The sequence below is a fragment of the Mustela nivalis genome (assembly GCF_964662115.1).
Source record: "Mustela nivalis genome assembly, contig: HAP1_SCAFFOLD_1486, whole genome shotgun sequence".
Classification (NCBI taxonomy): Eukaryota; Metazoa; Chordata; class Mammalia; order Carnivora; family Mustelidae; genus Mustela; species Mustela nivalis.
In genome coordinates, this window is record NW_028135178.1 from 93963 (window position 1) to 102644 (window position 8682).

At 34.9% G+C, this 8682-nt stretch overlaps 1 long non-coding RNA gene across 1 annotated transcript; it reads left to right on the forward strand.

Moving 5' to 3' along the window:
• The first annotated feature begins 680 nt into the window (after positions 1-680).
• Positions 681-1192, forward strand: LOC309857873. Its single transcript, XR_014307948.1, has 2 exons — positions 681-824; positions 868-1192. It is a non-coding gene; the product is annotated as an uncharacterized lncRNA (long non-coding RNA).
• The last annotated feature ends 7490 nt before the right edge of the window (positions 1193-8682 follow it).

Genomic DNA, 8682 nt, shown 5'->3' on the forward strand with positions numbered 1-8682 from the left:
GCCTTCATAACTTTTTGCCCAACATGCCTCCCCTTCCTCCCAATTCAGGATTATTTGGGGAGGGAAGAGGAGCTGGAGATTAGATCAGCAAATGACAATGATTTAGTCAGTCATGACTATGTCATGAAGCCTCCACAGAAAACCTGAAAGGACTGGGTTCAGAAAGCTTTTAGTTTGTTAAATGTATAAAAAGGCAGGAAGAGTTGCAGTCTTACAGAAGGTAATAGAAGCTCTGTGGCCATTCTCCATACCTTGCCCTGTGCACTTCTTTATCTATCTATTGATTTAAATCTTCTATTATATCTTTTAATAAGCTGGCAAACATAAAGTAAGTATTTTTCTGAGTTTTGTGAGCCCCTGTAGCAAATTAAAAGAACGTAAGAAGTAGGCCATTGGGACCTCCAACCTGTAGCTGCTCAGTCACAAGCACAGGTAATAACCTGGGGCCTACAGTGAGACTGGCATCTGAGATGGGGTTGGAGATAGTCTTGGAGGACTGATCCCTTAACTGATGAAATCTTACGCTATGTTCAGGTAGATAGTGTCAGAATTTAGTTGAATTCTTGGATATCCTGCTGTTGTCTGAAAATTATTTGGCATTGTTGGTATGATGTCCTTGAAAGACCCCCCCCCCCGTCGTTAAGTAATTAACTGCTCTTTTGTTGTGTAAAAGTACCCCTCCTCCCCTTGCAATGAAAAGACCCTTCCCCCAGGGTTGAATTCAATGTAACTGCTCTTTTGCCTTTCTGTAACCGCTTGGCTTTTAGGGCATGACACTTGACTCCTGTTTGAACAAGATACCCTCTCCTAATAGCCGGGGCATGGTCCCGTAGGTCACGTAGGCAAGGGGGCTGCATGGTCCCCTAGATCACGTAGGCAAGGGGGCTGCATGGTCACATAGGTCACGTAGACAGGATGCCTTTCTGCCCAGTAATAAGGTCAAACTTCCCCTCTTTGTTTCCCCTTCCCGCTTTTCTCTTCCCGCGAGGGGTGTCTTCCAGGGCAATCCACTAACACCAAGTATGCCTTTTTCAAAAGTTCGAACTGTCCACCAATCAGTTGCACCCCACCCAAAACTTGTTTGTACCTTCCTATAAAAGACCCCGCTTCACTCTGGTCGGTGTGCTCGGTTAGCTGGAGCTGCCGACCACCCGCCGGTACCTGCGTGACAATAAACCTCTTGCTGTTTGCATCCAGTGGCAGTGTTGGATTCTTGGGTAAGGGGATCCGCGGTTCTTTCATCCTAAAACCCAAAAAGATATAGCTACCTCAAAATAAGAATAAGGTTGACAGCTTATATATAATAAGTGAGTATATCAGGGATTTAAAATATACCCAATAAATAATGTAAGGAATTAAGGAAAGATTTTGAAATAATAACAAGAATAAGAACCTAGTGGTACTAATAGATTAAATATATGTAATCTAGTTGAATTAAGAATACAATGGATAGAATACGTAATGGATTCAATAGAGATAAGAAGTCACTTAAGGACATAGTCATCTGGATACCAGCAAAGCATTAAAATTATCAATATAAAAGAGGTGTAAGATGTAGGTGATACGTGTGGAACAAAAGCTAGAGAAAAAATTAGATTTCCTTACTACTCATAGCCTGTTGACAAGTCCTTGAAGTTCCTCTGGGGACTCAGCTGCTTCCATGTGGACACATCTACTCAGGGCAAAAAGCATTCTTAGTCCACCCCCCCCCAGGATACTGAAAATCTACTTTCACATGTAAAAATTACTTTGGAAACTTCTTTATCTCTATTCCCCACCCCTGCCCTCAAGATATACATTGGCAATCATCTCCCAAGCATATACCCACTGATACACATCAGAAGAGTCTCTTCCCTGAGTTTTTACTAAATAGTAATAAATGACCTTTCCCTAACAATAGCTAGTCCCCTCAAGGTCCTGGAAACCTTGTTTATAAAATACCTTGGAGGCTTGTGCTATCCCTAACCTCCTCCCAAATTGAAAGTATATAATCAGCCACTCTTCATGACCCTCTCTCTCTACTCCAAATAAATGAATAAATATTTTTTTAAATAAAATAAAATAAATGACTTTTTTTAATGAAAGAAGAAAAAGGAAAGAAATATTTGAATATTAATGTACATCTATTTCTCAAGCATAAAATAGTCAAGACACTGGATTAAAACTTATACACACAAAAAGAAAGAAAATATTCATAACTATAGTTGACTCTATGAATCCCAAACTAGGGCATACATACCAAAGACAAAAAAAAATCATAAGTGTTAGAGAGAAAAAAAATAATTCATTAATAAAGAAACAAGAATCCGACTGACAGAAATTTTTTAAATAACATCAGATATAAAAAAGAATGAAGTAATAGCTTTATTATTTTGAAAAAAATAATCACAAATGTAAACATTTAGATCCTTATAAAATGTCATTGGAATAGGAAGGCATAATAAAAAAAAAATATTTTCAGGAATACAGACCACAGATAATTTGCCTTAATTTGTGTAGGCAGCACTTAAATACTAATATTTTAACAGTTAAAATGTACTCTATGACCTATGGGGTGGGGTAAAAGAGGATGACCAAGTCATCTTGAAATAATTCAGTTTTATGAAAAAAGTAAAAAAGTAAAAAGATCAAAAAAAGACTTGAAGAAAAGAGAGATAAAACATATGCATAATAAAAATAAATAAATAAATAAACAACTGGAGTGCCTGGGTGACTTAGTCGGTTCAAGTTGTCTGCCTTCAGCTCAGGTGATGATCCCAGGGTCCTGGGAGTCTGCTTCTCCCTCCCATTGAGAAAAATAATTTGACTTATTTATTTGAGAGAGATAATCTTTAAATTTTACTTATTTATTTGAGAGAGAGTGAGAAAAGAAAAACATGCACACAGGAGGGGGAATAACAGAGGGAGAGGGAGAAGCACCCCACTGAGCAGGGAACCCCCTGCGGGGCTCTATCCCAGGACCCGGGTATTATGACCTGAGCTATAGGTAGACACTTAACTGACTGAGCCACTCAGGTACCCCAATGAATACAATCTTTAAAAATAATAATAATAATAATAAGTAATATTTCATATAGTATGATTTTTTAAATGTAAGACTTGGTATAAAAACAGGATGACATACTTGTCTAATAATAGCAAAAGACTTTGATAAGTTTAGATGCAGTAGTACATAAAAAATTTAACTTCTTTCATTAACTGATAATTTAATTAGATTAAATTAAAAGACATCAAAATTTAGAGAATCTAATAGTCCTGATCTATTAATAAATGTAGCCATTCTGGGATGTAGCCATCCCAAAACAATAGTCTTCAGTAAGTATATAAGCATAAGTTGAACATTTACACAAACAGGCCATTATTTAGGCCAGAAGTATATGCCAATAAATTCCTAGAGTTAAATATCAGGCTATATTTTCCAAGAATAAGGCAATAAAATTAGAAAACAATGACCAAAATATTAAATTCATATAATTGGAAGTTAACTTCATACCTAAAAAGAAATAATACAGCTAATTCAGAAATTTTTAGAATTACAGTACTTTGGTAATATCAACTCTCAAAATGAGTAACGGACAGGTGGGGCTAGGGAGGAAGAGATCCACAGGGAACTTTGTGAACAGGCTCTCAGAAATCCCCAAAATGTGGTGTGGGAAAACCAGAGTAAAGAGATAAATTGGACCACCCTATCCCAGGGAAGAGCACCCTGATCTAGGCATGTGGGATGGAGGACCACCCTGCCCTAGGTGTATGGAGTGGGTCATGTGGGGTGGGTGTCTCTATGATAAACACCTGTAACCAAAAAAGAATAATCAGACCCTCAAAAGGAGGTAAGCCATTGCAGGAGTTATTGATAGAGATGTTAAAAGGATTAAAGTTGCCTGGTTACCTTTTTATAAAAAATAAACCCTGAAGGCACTCATTGTTAACTGTGTGGGGACCCCTCTTAGTTGTGAGAGCTTTTTCTATATATTCACTTGATAAACTTCTGTCACTTCCTCACTCTCCATTGCCCACGAGATTCCTTCTTTGACTCCAAGAGACAAGAACCTAGCTCTCCCACATCATTCCCTAGAGTTAAGTATCAGGCTATATTTTCCAATGATAAGGCAATAAAACTAGAATAGAATGACCAAAATATTAAGTCCATGTAACTGGAAGTTAACTTTATACCTAAAAAGAAATACAGCTAATTCAGAAATATTTAGAATTACTGTACTACGGTAATATCATTTGTGAAAATAAGTGACAATAATTAAAGGTATGAAAGAAATCTAAAGGTTTAATTGTATTAATTCAAAAGAAAAACAAAACAATACAACAAAAACACCAAAGCATAAAACAACAAAACAAAACAAAAAGAATATAAAGGCAAAACCTAAGAACAACAGCAGTCATAACAAAATATTATAGAAACAAGCAAATTTTTGGAATAGATTAATAAGAAAGATTTGACCAATGAGTACTGGTCAGGAATACTCAGAGATGATGAAGATAAAATAAAATACTAAATGAAATGTATAAAAACTAAATTATAGACCTAAGAGACTGATTAAAAATGCTTCTAGAAAAAGAGTCTCATTTGAAGACAATAAAATTAATAGCACCATAGAGAAAACTGTATTTGTGACATAGGGGATCAATTAGAGATGATAAAGTATTTCCTTAAATATCAAGATAACAATTAGACTCAGTGGCTCAGTCAGCTAAGCCTCTGCCTTCACCTCAGATCATGATCCCAAGGCCCTGAGACTGAGCTTGACTCCCTGCTTGGTGGGAAACCTGCTTCTTCTTTTCCCTCTCCCTCTGCAGCTTCCCCTGCTTGTGCTTGTTCTCTCTCTCTCTCACTCTCTCTCTCAATAAATAAAATTTTAAAAGTTAAAAAAAATTAAGAAATAAGCATCAAAGATTAATCCATAAGGTAAAAATATTTATTAAAGTGATTAATTAATTTATATTAAAATTAAATATTTCCTTGCAATTAAGTGCAGTGTGGAGAAAAAGTTACTAGACAACTGACATAGGAATGAACAATACTTAAAATATTTAAAACTGACAAGGAATTATTAGATTTAGACTCCATGATGATCTCTATGTATGTGCATATAAAACACCTTAAAATACTTTGTAGGAATGTGCTACAGGAAATTAAAGAGACAGGGAGATAAAGGGGGAAAAATAGCTCAACTTGAAATGACTAGTTGGCTGCCACTGTGTTTTATTTACATTTTCCACCACTTTTTTGGTCAATGAAATTATTTTACATGTATCTATTATTATCTTGTAGGACATGTTACACTAATATCATTATTAATGAAGTTGAGAATAAGAATATGATGCCTCATTTCATCATAATTGTTAAAAATGATCCCTAAGCTGGTAAATGCAGGAAGCCAGAAACAAACAAATAATAATTAGCACCAGTTCAAAAGCTTGTCCACCTGGAACCTGTAAGAAAATCCAACTAGATCCTGAAAATAATGAGTGATTTGAGGAAACTGGACAGGGATATAGATTTCCAGATGCTTTTTACTTATAATGGCAATAGCAACTTAGACAAGGTAATGGAAAAAAATCTATTAATTGGCAGTAGGAAAATTATTAAAAAAATATAAACCATAAGCCAATGAACTTGGAAAAATTATGAAGAATCTACATAAACATAAAATGAAACAATATATATTTGCCAAGGCACATTCACATTTTAAAAAATAAGTTGAAAGGGGAACAATATGCCATAATACATATATCAATGTTTTTCATAGAAGTTTAGTATAAAAAATAAACATTTTAAATAATTTATTTGGAAATTGATATCACATATCTGAAAAACTTGGAAGAAGAAATGGATAACCATGACTAAACAAATGTAGCAGAAAAATGATTTACAATAATAGATAAAAGCTATTCAAAAATGTAGTGAATATTGGCCAAAGCTTAGAAAAATCGATAAAATATAAAATGTAAAATGAATTCATGAATGAAAAACAGAATCCCATTAAATCTAATTTGGAAAGAACTAATATTTTTTTTTTTTGCCTGAATCTGCTCTGCCTTTCATTAGGTGGGACACTGACCAAGCCCACTCAGCTCCTCTCTCATGCCCATTAATAGAAAAGTCAGGAACATTAATTACTTCTGGGATGAATTTTAACCACTGTGGATAGGATGCAGAAGCCAGTGGGTTAAACAGATTCTTTCTTGTTTCAGGAAAATAATTCTGAGATGTATTCTGTGCATTAGGATTGATGCTCAGTTGTCCACAATCATAATCCACTCAGTCTGAACTCATATATGTTTCTCCTGGACCACTTAGCTCTTCTCATTCTCTCCTCTTCCACGTGATCAAATCCCAAAATAATTATTTAGGTTGTGTATGCAAGTCCTGATTTTGAAGGGAAACTCAGTTACAGAAAGAGATGAAAATAAAGATACAGGGAAAAAAATGGGGCACTTGGGTGACTCAATTAGATAAGCAGCTGACTCTTGATTTCAGCTCAGGTTGTTATCTCAGGGCGATGAGATGAAGCCCCTTTAGGCTCTGTGCTGGGCAAGGAGGTTGCTTAAGATTCTCTCTTCTTATCCCTTTCCTTCCACCCCTCACCTCCCATGCTGTCTTTCTCTTAAATAATAAGCACTTCTGAACTATCTTAGATTCTGTACCTTCTCTCCAGTCATGAACCTATCACTGTCTTTAACTCTTGAAAACTTCATTAGACAAATTAATGTGATGAAGGAAGCAATATGAGAAAGCCTATTAATCTGATGAGCATGGAACTGAACAAACCCTATAGATACTTTCCCTTTGATTTCTAGCCTATCAATACCTACACTGAGTCACATACACTCAAGATTATTGTTTTTATTGTATACTTCATATATTCATTAATTTTTGACTCATTATCATTTTGTTGAAGTGTTAAACTATGGTAATAAACAAACTTTTAATTAACTTTTCCTCCTAGGATACAAATATAACTTGCACTTGAGCTTTAGCTAATTTTATGTTCTAAAATTGCCAAAACACAATGATCAAGGTTTCTAGATTATTTACTGTATTTTCTACTATATAATATTGTTCTATCTCTTCTGTATGAAGAAAATGAATGCTTGGGGCTCTTGGGTGGCTCAGTGCGTTAAAGCCTCTGCCTTCTGCTCAGGTCATGATGCCAGAGTCCTGGGATAGAGCCCCACATCAGGCTCTCTGCTCAGCAGGGACCCTGCTTCCCTTCCTTTCTCTCTGCCTGTCTCTCTGTCTACTTGTGCTGTCAAATAAATAAATAAAATCTTTAAAAAAAGCAAATGAATGCTTGATAACTAAATGAATGCTTTTCTGAATAAATTAAATATGGCAATAGCATTTTATTTTATCATGCTTTACATATTAAACTATAATATTATATCACTAGTCTACAAATAATCTACTCACATAGTGATTTGGAAGCTTTTATTTTTTTTATTATTTTTTTTTTAGATTTTATTTATTTATTTATTTGACAGAGAGAGATCACAAGTAGGCAGAGAGGCAGGCAGAGAGAGAGAGGAGAAAGCAGGCTCCCTGTGGAGCAGAGAGCCCGATGCGGGACTCGATCCCAGGACCCTGAGATCATGACCTGAGCCAAAGGCAGTGGCTTAACCCACTGAGCCACCCAGGCGCCCGATTTGGAAGCTTTTAGCAAAAGAATTCTTCCTCCTGATTGTAGTATAAAAGGCACAGAAATATACAGAAGACTCCCAGGATAGAAAGTTAAATCCAGTTATCCGTGATGCCTTGAGTAGGACCTGACCTATGTATGTCCTGGGATGCACTAGTAACTGTTACATGTGATAGGATTATATTTAATATATACAGTTTCATTTACTTCACAAAGGAGATATAAATTTGAGAATAAAATATTTGATGAATCTATAAAGTCTATATCTATTTGTAACCAATGTGGTAGAATTAAGATGTTAATTTGAAAAAAAATTTCATTGAACACATACACATATTCAATTGTTTTTATATATATAAACAGCATTATTTTTTTATGTAAATAAATGCATTGTCAGTAAAATCCATTTACTTATCAATCATAAGGGTACTTTTAAGTACTAAGAATAAGAAATATGTGAAAAGATAAGTGTTCAAGAGTGCAGTTTGTGGTAATTAATACAATATGATAGGCTCATAAAAAAGATATATTACTTGAACTTAAAAGCTTCTATAATTAAGCAATGACCACTTGAAATTTGTAATTAGTCTTGCTGCAGTTTTTCCTTGCACTTATTGCCCTTCCCCAGAAGTTCATTAAGAATTTCTGTGAATGTCCTTATGTTTAATCTCATTCATAGATTCCACTGCTGCTCACAAAACAAAGCCAAAAAGAGAGGTGACTCTATGTGGCACTCCATCCACAAGCAATACATTCATAAATAATTAAAAAGCTCTCTACTTCATTTGTTACCCATTCAGCTGATAATTTAAATGAGTAACTGAGGCCATTTTATCAGCACTTTTAATAGAATGCGACTCAGAAACTTCACAGTGTTATTTAAGAAGAAATGCTCATGTGGTAAGGTTTTTATTTTTTTTTAATCAACAAAATAATTTTCAAATATTAAAACCAAATGTCTCCTTTTCCTCCAAGTTTCCTTGCTACGTCAAAGTTATAAATAAATACATTACAATCGTATTTTGAG